The sequence below is a fragment of the Oncorhynchus keta genome, chromosome 35, assembly GCF_023373465.1.
Source record: "Oncorhynchus keta strain PuntledgeMale-10-30-2019 chromosome 35, Oket_V2, whole genome shotgun sequence".
Lineage (NCBI taxonomy): Eukaryota > Metazoa > Chordata > Actinopteri > Salmoniformes > Salmonidae > Oncorhynchus > Oncorhynchus keta.
In genome coordinates this window covers 17,394,456-17,412,953 of record NC_068455.1, presented here as the reverse complement: position 1 = coordinate 17,412,953, position 18,498 = coordinate 17,394,456, and positions in this window count along the sequence as shown.

The following is an 18,498-nucleotide window of genomic DNA, read 5'->3' as shown; positions in this document are numbered from 1 at the left end:
TCCTTACCACTTCCTTATTAACACTTCCTTACCATTTCCTTATTAACACTTCCTTACCACTTCCTTACCACGTCCTTATTAACACTTCCTTATCAACACTTCCTTACCACTTCCTTATTAACACTTCCTTACCACTTCCTTATTAACACTTCCTTACCACTTCCTTATTACCACTTCCTTATTAACACTTCCTTACCACTTCCTTATTAACACTTCCTTATTAACACTTCCTTACCACTTCCTTATTTACACTTCCTTACCATTTCCTTATTAACACTTCCTTACCACTTCTGTACCACGTCCTTATTAACACTTCCTTATCAACACTTCCTTACCACTTCCTTATTAACACTTCCTTACCACTCCCTTATTAACACTTCCTTACCACTTCCTTATTAACACTTCCTTACCACTTCCTTATTAACACTTCCTTACCACTTCCTTATCAACACTTCCTTACCACTTCCTTATTACCACTTCCTTACCACTTCCTTATTAACACTTCCTTACCACTTCCTTATTAACACTTACTTACCACTTCCTTATCAACACTTCCTTACCACTTCCTTATTACCACTTCCTTACCACTTCCTTATTAACACTTCCTTACCACTTCCTTATTAACACTTACTTACCACTTCCTTATCAACACTTCCTTACCACTTCCTTATTAACACTTCCTTACCACTTCCTTATTAACACTTCCTTACCACTTCCTTATTAACACTTCCTTACCACTTCCTTATTAACACTTCCTTACCACTTCCTCAGTTTGGCAGTATACACGCACGCACAACCCAAATGCACACAGCTGTCACAATAAACCCATCCAAACTGGCACCTGCCTTGTGATTATGTCAAGAGTAGGCTGAGAGTAGGCTGCCTTCCATCTCCAGAATTACAGTCAAAATATTCCTAACTATTTGGGAGAGGAGGCAAAGCAACCTCTTTTATTTTGGGGATCTTAACAGTGACTTTATTTACGACATCAAAAAGGTGGGCCGACCAAAGATTAGTTGCTTACAGTAATTGATCCATTCACTTTATTTAGGGAGTTCGGGGTGACGAGAGAGGATAGTAGAGTGGCCTGTCTGTCTTTAGGCTAAACACACACACACACACACACACACACACACACACACACACACACACACACACACACACACACACACACACACACACACACACACACACACACACACACACACACACACACACACACACACACACACACACACACACAGATCGATTATCAACATAAGGTAACTGTCAAACTCCATTACCCACACAATTACATAAAAAGACAACTGTGTTTTTCAATATTTATGGACTAAAGTATTTAAATATGAATGAACACCAACATGACGTATTTTGTCATCAGTCCCAGTGTCTGTGTCCCATCTGTGATCCTTGGTGAGTGAGTAGTGAAGATGTTACATCTTAATCAATCTCCTAAATTGTTAGCATATTAAAATAAATTAATCCTGCATAAATATTGGATGTCTGATGCTATTATGGTGAAAAATGCACGTTACGGACACAGAGTTCTGCATCCAAAACGGTACCCCATTCCCTACATAGTGCACTGCTTTTGACCAGAACCCCTAGGGAATACCTAGGGAATACTAAAGGAATACAGGTACATAGAGAATACATAGGGAATGTGAAGGGCATATATAGGGAATACATAGGGAATGCATAGGGAATGCATAGGGAATATATAGGGAATACATAGGGCATATATAGGGAATACATAGGGAATACATAGGGAATACATAGGGAATACATAGGGAATACATAGGGCATATATAGGGAATACATAGGGAATACATAGCGAATGCATAGGGAATATATAGGGAATATATAGGGAATACATAGCGAATATATAGGGAATACATAGGGAATATATAGGGAATACATAGCGAATGCATAGGGAATATAGGGAATACATAGGGAATATATAGGGAATACATAGGGAATACATAGGGAAAATATAGGGAAAACATAGGAAATATATAGGGAATACCTAGGGAATACTTAAGGAATACAGGTACATAGAGAATACATAGGGAATATGAAGGGCATATATAGGGAATACATAGGGAATGCATAGGGAATGCATAGGGAATATATAGGGAATACATAGGGCATATATAGGGAATACATAGGGAATACATAGCGAATGCATAGGGAATATATAGGGAATATATAGGGAATACATAGCAAATATATAGGGAATACATAGGGAATATATAGGGAATACATAGGGAATATATAGGGAATACATAGGGAATATACAGGGAATATATAGGGAATACATAGGGAATACATGGGGAATATATAGGGAATACATAGGAAATATATATGGAATACATAGCAAATGCATAGGGAATATATAGGGAATACATAGGGAATATATAGGGAATACATAGCAAATGCATAGGGAATATATAGGGAATACATAGGGAATATATAGGGAATACATGGGGAATATATAGGGAATACATAGGGAATACTAAAGGAATACAGGTACATAGAGAATACATAGGGAATGTGAAGGGCATATATAGGGAATACATAGGGAATACATAGGGCATATATAGGGAATACATAGCGAATGCATCGGGAATATATAGGGAATACCTAGGGAATACTAAAGGAATACAGGTACATAGAGAATACATAGGGAATGTGAAGGGCATATATAGGGAATACATAGGAAATACATAGCGAATGCATCGGGAATATATAGGGAATACATAGGGCATATATAGGGAATACATAGGGAATACATGGCGAATGCATAGGGAATATATAGGGAATATATAGGGAATACATAGGGAATACATAGGAAATATATAAGGAATACATAGGAAATACATAGGGCATATATAGGGAATATATAGGGAATACATGGCGAATGCATAGGGAATATATAGGGAATACATAGGGCATATATAGGGAATACATAGGAAATACATAGCGAATGCATCGGGAATATATAGGGAATAAATAGGGCATATATAGGGAATACATAGGGAATACATGGCGAATGCATAGGGAATATATAGGGAATATATAGGGAATACATAGGGAATACATAGGGAATACATAGGAAATATATAAGGAATACATAGGGCATATATAGGGAATACATAGGGAATACATGGCAAATGCATAGGGAATATATAGGGAATACATAGGGAATATATAAGGAACACATAGGAAATACATAGCGAATGCATAGGGAATGTATAGGGAATACATAGGGAATATATAGGGAATACATAGGGAATATATAGGGAATACATAGGGAATATATAGGGAATACATAGGGCATATATAGGGAATACATAGGGAATATATAAGGAATACATAGGGAATATATAGGGAATACATAGGGAATATATAGGGAATACATAGGGAATATATAAGGAATACATAGGGAATATATAAGGAATACATAGGAAATACATAGCGAATGCATAGGGAATATATAGGGAATACATAGGGAATATATAAGGAATACATAGGAAATATATAGGGAATACATAGGGAATATATAGGGAATACATAGGGAATATATAAGGAATACATAGGGAATATATAAGGAATACATAGGAAATACATAGCGAATGCATAGGGAATATATAGAGAATACATAGGGAATATATAGGGAATACATAGGGCATATATAGGGAATACATGGGGAATACATGGCGAATGCATAGGGAATATATAGGGAATACATAGGGAATATATAAGGAATACATAGGGAATACATAGGGAATATATAGGGAAAACATAGGAAATATATAGGGAATACCTAGGGAATACTTAAGGAATACAGGTACATAGAGAATACATAGGGAATATGAAGGGCATATATAGGGAATACATAGGGAATGCATAGGGAATGCATAGGGAATATATAGGGAATACATGGGGAATATATAGGGAATACATAGGGAATATATAGGGAATACATAGGGAATACATAGGCAATATATAGGGAATACATAGGGAATGCATAGGGAATATATAGGGAATACATAGTGAATGCATAGGGAATACATAGGGAATACATAGGGCATATATAGGGAATATATAGGAAATACATAGGGAATATATGGGGAATAGGGAATAGGTTGTCATTTGGAACACAACCACAGAATTATTGACTCTCTCTCACCGTAATAGCTAGAGATGAAAACAAACAATTTACGGTACATCTGTGTGTGTGTGTGATTGTGTATGTGTTTGCGTGCGTGCGTGTGTGCGTGCATGTACATGTATGTGTGTTTGTGCATGAATGCATGTGTGCATGCGAGAGTGCATGTCTGTGCATACGCATTTTCCTGCATGTGTGCATGCCTCTTTGTGTGTGCGCATGTTTTTGTATTACTGCTGATGGGATGTGAAGACAGCCAGACTTGCTCGCAAGCAAACTGCGACCATGAAACTGTTAGCGTGTACCATGAAACTGTTAGCGTGTACCATGAAACTGTTAGCCTGTACCATGAACCTGTTAGCGTGTACCATGAAACTGTTAGCCGTGTACCATGAAACTGTTAGCGTGTACCATGAAACTGTTAGCGTGTACCATGAAACTATTAGCGTGTACAGACCCCTGAAACCAATGCTAAATGTAGACAACATGTCTATAGTTACAACACTGCTCTCAATTTACACCGATCACCGTTGATCGATGTTTCGGGGTCAAGGAACTCCATAGACTATGGGTATCTGTGGCATAATGTGGTGACCGATCTGAATTAACCTTTTCATTACTGTCTATGTCCGCATGTGACACCTGGATGAATGTAATGTGTCTGATAGTAAATAGTGGAGAGAATGATGCTAGATGAATTAAAGGAGTATTGTTTTCCTACACGTCTTTCTTCCCTGGTTTCTGTGGGTGTAGGAGACACATCTTCATGTCTGTATCTCATCAACCTCTTGCTTGAACATTTCACGATTCTCTACCTTCCTGTAGTTGTCATTGTCTGACGACAGCGTGTTGTGACAAGAGAGAGTCATTTCCCCCCAACACAATCATCCTGAGGGACCATATGAATTCTTCAGTCAAATCAAGTGGAGAGCAATTAACTAAGAGTATCTTACACATTTCATTCAATGGCATGCCCCATTTTTTTCCTGAGACCGGGTTTCAGACCAATCTGCAAGCCTGAACAAAAACAAAATATTTACTTTGGGTACCTTATAGACTCTTCAACATTAAATAAATACAAACAACAGTAAATTACAATAAATTACATCACAAATCGACAAAGTGTCACGCCTTGGTCATTGTATTTTGTGTTTTCATTATATATTTGGTCAGGCCAGGGTGTGACATATGTTGTCTTATTGGGTTTTTTGTAGGCATTTGGATTGTGGTTGATTAGGGGTGTGTCTAGCATAGGCTTGGCTTTCTGAGGCGGTTCTCAATCAGAGTCAGGTGATTCTCGTTGTCTCTGATTGGGAACCGTATTTAGGTAGCCTGGGTTTCACTGTGTATTTCGTGTCTGATTGTTCCTGTCTCTGTGTAGTTGTTCACCAGATAGGCTGTATTAGGTTTTCACGTTCCATTTGTTGTTTTGTATTATTTATAGTTATTTTCATGTATCGCTATTCTTTATTAAAGACATGAGTAACCACCACGCTGCATTTCGGTCCGACTCTCTTTCGACGAACGAACGCCGTTACACAAAGTACAGCTTATGATAGTAAATGCAGATTCCTAGCATCATCAATCCTGGAATGAGAAGATTCAAACTTGCTGAAGCCAATCCCCAGGGTTTCTCCACATGTGACAGACAGTTATTGATGGTATGTTGTTCTGGAGGCTTGGGAGAGTTGGACTGAAAATCAGACCCCCCACGGTAGAACCAGGGTTGGACTGAACCAAAGCTGGATGGGCTGGGCTGGGTAGGACAAGGCTGAGAGGCCTGCATACACTCAGCTGGGCTAAACTGGGAGGGCCTGGGTTAGATTCCGCTGAACCTAGATTCATGCGGGTGGACTTGGCTGGTGGAGACCATCCCCTATTGATTTCCTCTCTGAATTCCACAGTGACACTCTCCCCAATCTGGATCCCATCACAACTGTAGCCCACCAGGCTCCTCACAGATGAAACCAGGGACATGTTCTGGAGTCTTCAGCCTGCCCTTGTGGCCCTTCCCCTGGGTATAGAGTCAGCAATCCTCCCCTCTCCCCTCATCTCCATTCCATATGTCTGGATGATCACTGGGGCTGAAAGATGAATCTGACTTTGGCTTCCAAGATGCATATGTGAAATGTCAAGAGTGTATCTAGATTGCTTGGAAATGACAAAAAGAGGCTGTTCAGGCACGTACATGGATTTACAGAATGACACATCAATTAGTTATTTTATTTGTTTCTAATGTGTGAACAAAGTTGCATCAACATTGAGATCAACAAAGCGTTAACCAAGCAACCTCCTGTCTGTCTGTCTGTCTGTCTGTCTGTCTGTCTGTCTGTCTGTCTGTCTGTCTGTCTGTCTGTCTGTCTGTCTGTCTGTCTGTCTGTCTGTCTGTCTGTCTGTCTGTCTGCCTGTCTGTCTGTCTGTCTGCCTGTCTATATGTCAGAAGTTCTCTGAAGGACAGAGATCACATCTTTACATCACGCTCACCAACACATCGACCACATGACTACATGACCACACCTTCCACATGACTACATAACTACATGACCACATCGACCACATAACCACATTGCCATCCCCCCCAAACCACTTCAGGGGCAGACAGCTCCAAAGTTGCACTCGTAGAACCACCTAATCACCACGTGTATCTTTTTGGGGGAGTGAGGGACCTGAGGATGAAGGGTTAGGGGGTAGGTCAAGGTCCATTCTCCTCCTCTCTCTCTCTCTCCCTCTGTTCCTCCCTCTCTCTCAGTCCCTCTGAGCTCTTATCTGTGACTGGTAATGTCCAGTGAGTGACGTCTTCCTATGTGGCTGGCGAGGTCTGGCAGTCATGCCGACGGGACGCCACCTGACACACAGCAAAACAACCAAGGGAACTAGAAGGTGCCCAAACCAATAATCCTCTCTCTGATATCTAGTGAATCCCAAATGGCACCCTATTCCCTATATAGTGCACTACTTTTGAACAGTGGGCCTTGTTTTAAAGTATTGGACTTAAAAGGGACAGGGTTCCATTTTGGACAAAGTTATTTTCTCCCTCTCTCTCTCTCTCTCTCTCTCTCTCTCTCTCTCTCTCTCTCTCTCTCTCTCTCTCTCTCTCTCTCTCTCTCTCTCTCTCTCTCCCTCTCTGGCTATCTGCATACTCTCTCTCTCTCTCTCTCTCTGCATCTCTCTCTGCCTCTATCTCTCTCTCTCTCTCTCGCTCTGGCTCTCTCTCTGCCTCTCTCCCCCTCTGGCTCTCTCCGCCTCTCTCTTTCTCTGCAACTCTCTCTCTCTTGCTCGCTCTCTTGCTCTCTCACTCTCTTTCTCTCTCTTTCTGTCTACCCAATGACAGACTTTATCTGGTCACTTCTCACCAGCTGCAGTATGGACAGCTGTCCCTCTCCTCTCTTGGTTTGTTTGTTTCAGAGGGAGAGGAGGAGAGGGGGAATACTGTAGGCTTGAGTCGTCAGAGAAGTCCCATTGACAAAGGTTTCCATAGCCATGACACAGTCCTGTTGAATTTCAATGGAGTAAGTGAGGGGGTTGATGGAAGAACTGACATATTTGTTTATTTTTGTTGCTTTTGCGTGTTCAGTGTAAATACTTCACTCTACTTACATTGACAACAAATGAAACAGTTATGTCCTCCACTGTCTCTATGTGATTCTCTGACAACGAGAGCAAGGCTATGTCCCAAATGTAACACTGGTACCCTATGGGCCCTGGTCAAAAGTAATGCACTAAATAGGGACGAGGGTAACATTAAGTATGCAGTCTCTGAGACCAAAAGCAATTCTGCAAGGTCTTTTAGATCAGAGACGGACATCTCCACTACTGTGCATTCTCTTTAATGCTGTCAGCCTCAGCCCAGAGAGATGCTGAAGAGGACATTTGAAGAGGAGTGTGTTAAGTGTTTGCTAATCAGTGTATGGGTCAGCATGTAACAGAATATGTATCCACTGGTTTATTTGGGCAGCTGTCTTTTGACCAGTGGGATGGATGGGTGATGGATGTGGCTTTGATCAAGAGGACAGATTCTGTTTGAACGAGTCATTTTTTAATTTTTTTTTACCTTTATTTAACCAGGCAAGTCAGTTAAGAACATATTCTTATTTTCAATGACGGCCTGGGAACAGCGGGTTAACTGCCTGTTCAGGGGCAAAACGACAGATTTGTACCTTGTCAGCTCGGGGGTTTGAACTCGCAACCTTCCGGTTACTAGTCCAACACTCTAACCACTACTCTAACCACCACATGCCGATGCAGGGGACGCAGGCAGGAGGCAGCAGTCATGGTATTGCGTCCCAAATTTCACCCTATTCCATATATAGTGCACTACTTTTGACCAAAATTAGTGGATGCAGTCTCCCGCACAGCTAGATCTGGGTTAGTTTTGATGTGCAGTCAACGCCTGCCAAGTGCACACTGGCTAAGTGCAGTTCACCGTGCCCGCTATATGTTTTATAAGCAAACAATACTGAACACAAATATAAACGCAACATGCATCAATTTCAAATATTTTATTGAGTTACAGTTCATATAAGGAAATCAGTCTATTGGAATGAATTCATTAGGCCCTAATCTACAGTACCATTCAAGGGTTTGGACACACCTACTCATTCAAGGGTTTTTCTTTATTTTACTATTTTCTACATTGTATAAATAATAATGAAGACATCAAAACAATGAAATAAGTAATGTAGTAACCAAAAAAGTGTTAAACAAATCAGAATACGTTTCATATTTCAAATTCTTCAAAGTAGTCACCCTTTGCTTTGATGACAGCTTTACACACTCTTGGCACTCCTGGGCTGGTGTGATTACACGTCATCTGCAGTTGTGAAGCCGGTTGGGTGCACTGCCAAATTCTCTAAAATGATGTTGGAGGCGGCTTATAGTAGAGAAATTAACATGACATTTTCTGACAACAGCTCTGGTGGACATTACTGCAGTCAGCATGCCCGTTGCAAGCTCCATCAAAATTTGACACATCTGTGGTATTGTGTTGAGTGAATACATAGGGAACTCAGAACAAGAACAAATGCTCACAAACAGGTATCTAAACAAATTTGTGCAAAACATTTGAGAGAAATAAGCTTTTTGTGGGTATGGAATATTTCTGGGATCTTTTACTTCATCTAATGAAACATGGGACCAACACTTTACATGTTGCATTTATATTTTTGTTCAGTGTAAATAAACACATGATAAACAAAATATTTTTAATAGCTCCAGAAGTCTACATGCTTTCAACGGTCCCAAGCTATTTAATATATCAAGAGTCAACAGCACATTGACCCCAGTCTAGGGCCTGGCAGCCAATCAAAACGAAAGATTCAGGGCTGGATAGAGGCCACCTGACACAAGTAGAGATTTCTCATTGGTTGGGGAGTTGAGTTAGAACCTCATGTGAACTTCCTTGGTCTGTGTCCCAAATGGCACCCTATATAGTGTACTACTTTTGACCAGGGCCTATCGGTTTCTTGTAAAAAGTTATGCTCTGTGTTGGCAATAGGGTGCCATTGGGGATGTACACTTCCAGGCTGGAACAGAACAGAGCAGCTACTGTCTGAAAAGGAGAATTATCTCTGAATGAACCAGCTCCCGTTTCACCCACAAATGTTCAATTTCTTATTTTTTCTTCCACAAAAAGAGAGAGCAATCCTAACAGGTTGTCACTGGTCATTCCAACCATCATTATAATTTCAGGTTTCATGAAAGGGTTTTCATTATTAGTCTATTAGCTGGAACGGAAGTTTGTCGTAATCCTGCTGGACACTGATGAACTATTACGTACTCCATTCATTAGATCACTCTGCTACACTCTACCTCACCTCAAAATTAGCCTTTGGCTATTTGTGTAACACACACACACACACACACACACACACACACACACACACACACACACACACACACACACACACACACACACACACACACACACACACACACACACACACACACACACACACACACACACACACACACACACACACACACACACACACACACACACACACACACACACAGACTGTCACTGTTTCTCCTGTACGCCTGCCCCCCACCCGGAGAATGAGCAGGAGCATGCAGTCTTTCCCATTAATACGCCGCTCATTGAAATGCTACGACAGTTTCGGGCGAGCCTGACAGTCGGTCACCCCATACCAGACCTCACCTCTACTCAGGGCACAGATAAATCCTGTGTGATTGATTGGAGTGGCTTTCTACTCATTCGTTAGCTGGGGCCCTGTCAGGCAGGCCCTGGCAGGTACCTTCATGTAGGCAGCCTTTTCATCCCCATGTGGTCTCAGGCACTCTCTCTCTCTCAGCAGCTTATTAACAATATTTTAGACATTTATATTGCAGGTATTAGGGGTATCCCTTCTCCTTTGTTATCCTGACAAACCCTAAAGTGTTTTAGAGGATCACTGTCTCCACTCTTTTTGTGCAAAATCACACAGATTGAATTATCTTCTTTCTGCATTTTTTTGTATAAATTGTATTTTTTTTCTTCATATTTACACCTCTCCCTCCCTCCCTTTCCTCTATTATAACACATCACAGGAGTTGCTCTCTCCCACTTACATTCTATCATTGGTAGTCCTTACATTCCACACCAGACAGGCTAATCTACATTTCCCAATCCAGTGGTGTAGACTAGACAAATGGGTAAGGAGACAGATCAGCGCTACAAGTGTGTTACCCATAGATAACCCCAGGTGCCCTGTAAACTTCTCTCTCTCTCTCATCCACTCTCCTTCCCCCTACCCCAACCTCTCACCCTTTTTCTCTCCCTTTCTCTCTACCCCCCCTCTCTCCACACTGGCCTGTCGGTTATAGGCGTGATGCATTCTCATTTTGAGGCTCCTGTAGTCGGGAGAGCTGTCTGATCTTCCAGGCGTCCGAGGGGAGAATGACAGGGAGAACAACGTAGGACCAGGGACTCTGGAGAGGGAAACAACCCCTGGGTCTGATGTTGACAATTCTGAGACAGGAGAGCAGAGGAGAGGAGCAGAGGAGAGGAGAGCTGATTGGAGGAGCAGAGGAGAGGAGCAGAGGAGAGGAGAGCTGATTGGAGGAGCAGAGGAGAGGAGCAGAGGAGATGAGCAGAGGAGAGGAGCAGTGGAGAGGAACAGAGGAGGAGAGAACCAGAGGTGTGGAGAGGAGGAGAAGAGAGGTGCAGAGGAGAGGTGCAGAGGAAAGGAGCAGAGAGGAGAGGAGAGGAAAGGAGGGGAGAGGAGAGGAGAGGAGAGGAGAGGAGAGGAGACGACAGGACACGACAGGAGCAGCAGAGGAGGGGAGGAGAGGAGCAGAAGAGAGTAGCAGAGGAGAGGAGAGGAGAGGAGAGGAGAGGAGAGGAGAGGAGAGGAGAGGAGAGGAGAGGAGAGGAGAGGAGAGGAGAGGAGAGGAGAGGAGAGGAGAGGAGGAGGAGGAGGAGGAGACGACAGGAGCAGCAGAGGAGGGGAGGAGAGGAGCAGAAGAGAGTAGCAGAGGAGAGGAGAGGAGAGGAGAGGAGAGGAGAGGAGAGGAGAGGAGAGGAGGATAATAGAGCAGAGGACAGGAGGTGGGGGGAGAAGAGGAGAGGAGAAGAGAAGAAGAAAGCAGAGGAGTGGAGGAGGAGAGGAGCAGAGGAGAGGAGAAGAAGAAAGCAGAGGAGAGGAGGAGAGGAGCAGAGGAGGAGAGGGGCAGAGGAGAGGAGAAGAGAGGAGGAGCAGAGAGGAGCAGAGGAGAGAAGATGCCTGATCTGATTCTGTCTTATTGAAAGACAGGGTGGTGATTGGAGGCAGTGTTGAGGCCCTGATCTGCCTCTCAGAGACACATTGCCCAATACAGTTACACCTCACAGTAAAACAATGTGCTGATGCACGTTTTTATGCAAATATACAGATGTGGTTCGGTGAAACACGCTATACAGATACCTGATACGTTTAACCACGTTCGCCTGGGACCATAAGACTTGCATTAGCTCCCTGAGTGAATGCCTAGGCCTTTAGTTCAGTGGAGTAACACAGTGTAGTGACATGTGTGTGTCTGTATGAAAGCACAATGATGCAGTAGATGTGTGTGTGTGTGTGTGTGTGTGTGTGTGTGTGTGTGTGTGTGTGTGTGTGTGTGTGTGTGTGTGTGTGTGTGTGTGTGTGTGTGTGTGTGTGTGTGTGTGTGTGTGTGTGTGTACTTGTGTGTGTGTTTACTTGTGTGTGTGTTTACTTGTGTGTGTGAAGTCTTGACACAACAGCCGGTCTGCACGTCTCCTCCACAGAGCTCAGCAAACCTCACTTGAAAACACAGCCTCCGTCTTGAGGAAAGACAGGCCTATTGTACTGTAGAGCTGAGGCCTTCCTAATGCCAACAACTCACCAGCTCCTCGCCGCTCGTCGGGTTACAAACTCCTAAGCCAAAGATTAGTGGCTTTGTTCCAGGTTTTCTTCCTTCATAAGGAAATCTTCTCTTTGTGCCAGCACCCCCTCTCTTCCCTCCTCCCTCCTCCCCTCCACCTCTCCTCTCCTCGCATCTCCTCCCTCCTCCCCTCCACCTCTCCTCTCCTCCCTCCTCCCTCCTCCCTCCTCCCTCCTCCCCTCCACCTCTCCTCTCCTCTCCTCTCCTCGCATCTCCTCACTCCCTTTATAGATTACCGGCATGGCAACTTCAAACTGGCCTTAGATCCTCTAGCCATAGTGGGGTTGTGGGGCTGGAATGCGTGTGTGTCTTTGGCGTGCTGCGGCCAGGCAGACACCAGAAAAGCCAGCCACACACTCAGCAGGTGGTCACTAAGGAACGAGAGATAGGGAGAGATAGAGGAGGAGAGAGGGAGCAAGAGAGAAGGGGAGAAGGAAAAGGATGGAAAGGAGGAAGAAAGAAAAGGATAGAAGGAGGGAGAGAGGGATAAGAATAAAGTGAACCAAAGAGAGAGGAAGAGAAGGAGGTGAACAATCTCACCACCATCTGAAGCCGTTGAACGTGTTCACAAAAACAGGGATACATACAGTAACTCATAATCTTGTACGTGGGGCCTAGGAATGATCTGGCCTGTGTTGCAGCCTGGGCCTGCATCCTACAGACCTGTCCCTGTATTTGGGCCTTAGTCAGATAATGCCTCCCCTTTGACCAGACCTGGATGCTGGATCCTCCCCTCAGCCGGCTCCATAGAGCCCAGGTCTAATTATTCCATTGTTACTGTTTTAATGGACTCTTCCTCTGGGGGACTGGGGCCTAGCCTGGCTAAGCTCAGAAATATTATTACACTCTTACATGGTAAACAACACTCCTCCCACGGGACGGGACGGAACAGGAGGATGGAAAGAGTGTGATAATGGGAGGAATGGAGGTATATAGTGGGAGGGATGGAGAGATATGAATGGAAGGAATGATGGAGGGATATAGAGAGAGGGATGGAGAGATATATAGAGGGAAGGGCGGAGGGCTACAGAGGGAGGGATGGATATATAGAGAGAGGGACGAATATAGGCATATATAGATGGAGGGATATAGGGATACATAGAGGGAGGGATATAGGGATAAATAGATGGAGGGATATAGGGATATATAGAGGGAGGGATATAGGGATATATAGAGGGAGGGATATAGGGATATATAGAGGGAGGGATATAGGGATATATAGAGGGAGGGATATAGGGATATATAGAGGAAGGGATGTGGGATATATAGAGGGAGGGATATAGGGATATATAGAGGGAGGGATATAGGGATATATAGAGGGAGGGATATAGGGATATATAGAGGAAGGGATGTGGGATATATAGAGGGAGGGATATAGGCATATATAGAGGGAGGGATATATAGAGGGAGGGATATAGGGATATATAGAGGGAGGGATATAGGGATATATAGAGGGAGGGATATAGGGATATATAGAGGGAGGGATATAGGGATATATAGATGGAGGGATATAGGGATATATAGAGGGAGGGATGTAGGGATATATAGAGGGAGGGATATAGGGATATATAGATGGAGGGATATAGGGATATATAGAGGGAGGGATATAGGGATATATAGAGGGAGGGATATAGGGATATATAGAGGGAGGGATATAGGGATATATAGATGGAGGGATATAGGGATATATAGAGGGAGGGATATAGGGATATATAGAGGGAGGGATATAGGGATATATAGAGGGAGGGATATAGGGATATATAAAGGGAGGGATATAGGGATATACAGGGAGGGATGTGGGGATATACAGGGAGGGATGTGGGGATATACGGGGAGGGATGTGGGGATATACAGGGAGGGATGTGGGGATATACGGGGAGGGATGTGGGGATATACAGGGAGGGATGTGGGGATATACGGGGAGGGATGTGGGGATATACGGGGAGGGATGTGGGGATATACAGGGAGGGATGTGGGGATTTGGGGATATACGGGGAGGGATGTGGGGATATACGGGTAGGGATGTGGGGATATACGGGGAGGGATGTGGGGATATACGGGTAGGGATGTGGGGATATACGGGGAGGGATGTGGGGATATACGGGGAGGGATGTGGGGATATACGGGTAGGGATGTGGGGATATACAGGGAGGGATGTGGGGATATACGGGGAGGGATGTGGGGATATACGGGGAGGGATGTGGGGATATACGGGGAGGGATGTGGGGATATACGGGGAGGGATGTGGGGATATACAGGGAGAGATGTGGGGATATACAGGGGGGATGTGGGGATATACGGGGAGGGATGTGGGGATATACAGGGAGAGATGTGGGGATATACAGGGGGGATGTGGGGATATACAGTGAGGGATGTGGGGATATACAGTGAGGGATGTGGGGATATACAGGGGGATGTGGGGATATACAGGGAGGGATGTGGGGATATACAGTGGGGATGGAGGGATATACAGGGAGGGATGGAGGGATATACAGGGAGGGATGGAGGGATATACAGGGAGGGATGGAGGGATATACAGGGAGGGCTGTGGTGATATACAGGGAGGGATGGAGGGATATACAGGGAGGGATGTGGTGATATACAGGAAGGGATGTGGTGTTATACAGGAAGGGATGTGGTGATATACAGGAAGGGATGTGGGGATATACAGGAAGGGATGTGGGGATGTGGGGATATACAGGAAGGGATGTGGTGATATACAGGAAGGGATGTGGGGATATACAGGAAGGGATGTGGTGATATACAGGAAGGGATGTGGGGATATACAGGAAGGGATGTGGTGATATGGGGATATACAGGAAGGGATGTGGTGATATACAGGAAGGGATGTGGGGATATACAGGAAGGGATGTGGTGATATACAGGAAGGGATATGGGGATATACAGAAAGGGATGTGGTGTTATACAGGAAGGGATGTGGTGATATACAGGAAGGGATATGGGGATATACAGGAAGGGATGTGGGGATATACAGGAAGGGATGTGGGGATATACAGGAAGGGATGTGGGGATATACAGGAAGTGATGTGGGGATATACAGGAAGGGATGTGGTGATATACAGAGAGGGATTGAGGGATGTACAGGGAGGGATGTGGTGATATACAGGAAGGGATGTGGGGATATACAGGAAGGGATGTGGGGATATACAGGAAGGGATGTGGGGATGTGGGGATATACAGGAAGGGATGTGGTGATATTCAGGAAGGGATGTGGGGATATACAGGGAGAGATGTGAGATTATAAAGGGAAGGATATGGGGATATACAGGGAGGGATACGGGGATGTAGGGATATACAGGTAGGGATGTGGGGATATACAGGGGGTGGGATTTGGGGATATACAGGGGGGATGTGGGGATATACAGGGGGGGGATTTGGGGATATACAGGGGGGTGTGGGGATATACAGGGGGATGTGGGGATATACAGGGGGGATGTGGGGATATACAGGGGGATGTGGGGATATACAGGAAGGGATGTGGGGATATACAGGGGGTGGGATTTGGGGATATACAGGGGGGATGTGGGGATATACAGGGATTTGGGGATATACAGGGGGGATGTGGGGATATACAGGGGGGATGTGGGGATATACAGGGGGATGTGGGGATATACAGGGGGGATGTGGGGATATACAGGAAGGGATGTGGGGATATAAAGGGGGGTGTGGGGATATACAGGAAGTGATGTGGGGATATACAGGAAGGGATGTGGGGATATACAGGGAGGGATGTGGGGATATGCAGGGGGATGTGGGGATATACAGGAAGGGATGTGGGGATATACAGGGGGGATGTGGGGATATACAGGAAGGGATTTGGGAATATACAGGGGGATGTGTGGATATACAGGGGGGATGTGGGGATATACAGGAAGAGATGTGGGGATATACAGGGAGGGATGTGGGGATATACAGGGAGGGATGTGGGGATATACAGGAAGGGATGTGGGGATATTCAGGAAGGGATGTGGGAATATACAGGGGGATGTGGGGATATACAGGGGGATGTGGGGATATACAGGGGGATGTGGGGATATACAGGGGGATGTGGGGATATACAGGAAGGGATGTGGGGATATACAGGGGGGATGTGGGGATATACAAATAATTGCTTGATTCTATGAGTTAGTTTTGGACTAGATGTGAATGAAACGTTATGAAGCTGACAAGGACATATGTGAGAAATGCGTTCAACTCCTTTAATGGCATTTCATTTGTTGTTGACACCAAGGAACTTGAAGCTCTCAACCTGCTCCACTGCAGCCCCATCGATGAGAATGGGGTCATGCTCGGGTCCTCCATTTCCTGTCGTCCACAATCATCTCCTTTGTCTTCATCACGTTGAGGGAGAAGTTGTTGTCCTTGCACAAAATGGTCAGGCTGTCTCATCGTTGTCAGTGATCAGGCCTACCACTGTTGTGTCATCAGCAAACTTAATGATGGTGTTGGAGTTGTGCCCGGCCGTGCAGTCATGAGTGAACAGGGACTACAGAAGGGGAATGAGCACGTATCCCTGAGGGGACCCTGTGTTGAGGATCAGCGTGGTGGATGTGTTGTTACCTACCCTTGCCACCTGAGGGCGGCCCGTCAGGAAGTCTAGGATCCAGTTGCAGAGGGAGATGTTGATGACACTATGATGTTGAACGCTGAGCTGTAGTCAATGAATGGCATTCTCACATAGGTGTTCCTTTTGTCCATGTGGGATAGGGCATCGTGGAGAGCAATAGAGATTGCATCATCTGTGGATCTGTTGGTGCTGTATGCAAATTGGAGTTGGTCTAGGGATTATCGGATGATGGTGTTGATGTGAGCCATGACCAGCCTTTCAAAGCACTTCATGGATACAGACATGAGTGCCATGGGTCGGTAGTCATTTAGACAGGTTAACTTAGTGTTCTTGGGCACAGGCACTATGGTGGTCTGCTTCAAACATGTTGGTATTACATACTCAGACAGGGAGAGGTTGAAAATATCAGGGAAGACTCTTGTCAGTTGGTCAGCGCATGCTCGGAGTACACGTCCTGGTAATCAGTCTGGCCCAGTGGCCTTGTGAAATTTGACCTGTTTAACCTCTCTGGGGTAGGCGGGACGTTTGCATCCCACATGGCCAAAAGCCAGGGAAAGTGCAGAGTGCCAAATTCAAATACATTTATATAATCAAAATGTCATTAAATTACACATGCGAGACAGCAAATTAAAGCTACTTCCAGCCAACATGTCAGATTTCAAAAAGGCTTTTCGGCGAAAGCACAAGATGCTACTATCTGATGATAGCACAACAGTAAACAATGAGAGTAGCATATGTCAACTCTGCAGGCGCGACAAAAAAACGCAGAAATAAAATATAAATCATGCCTTACCTTTGACAAGCTTCTTTTGTTGGCACTCCTATATGTCCCATAAACATCACAAATGGTCCTTTTGTTCGATTAATTCCGTCGATATATATCCAAAATGTCCATTTATCTGGCGCGTTTGATCCAGAAAAACACTGCTTCCAACTTACGCAACGTCGCTACAAAATATCTCAAAAGTTACCTGTGAACCTGCCAAAAAATGTCAAGCTACTTTTGTAATACAACTTTAGGTATTTCTAAATGTATTTAATAGATCAAATTGAAGATGGGATGATCTGTGTTTAATACAGGAGCAAAACAAACTGACGCCACTTTTCTGGTTACGCGCCTCTTTCAAAAGGTACACATGAAGTGACGTTCGTTCTGAACTATGGTACTTCTTCATTACACAAAGGAAAAACCTCAACCAATTTCTACAAACTGGTGACATCCAGTGGAAGCGGTAGGAACTGCAGGAAAGTCGATTGGAATTCTGGATTCCCCATGAAAACATATTGAAAAGACAGTGACTTCAAAAAATATATCTGAATGGTTTGTCCTCTGGGTTTTGCCTGTTAAATAAGTTCTGTT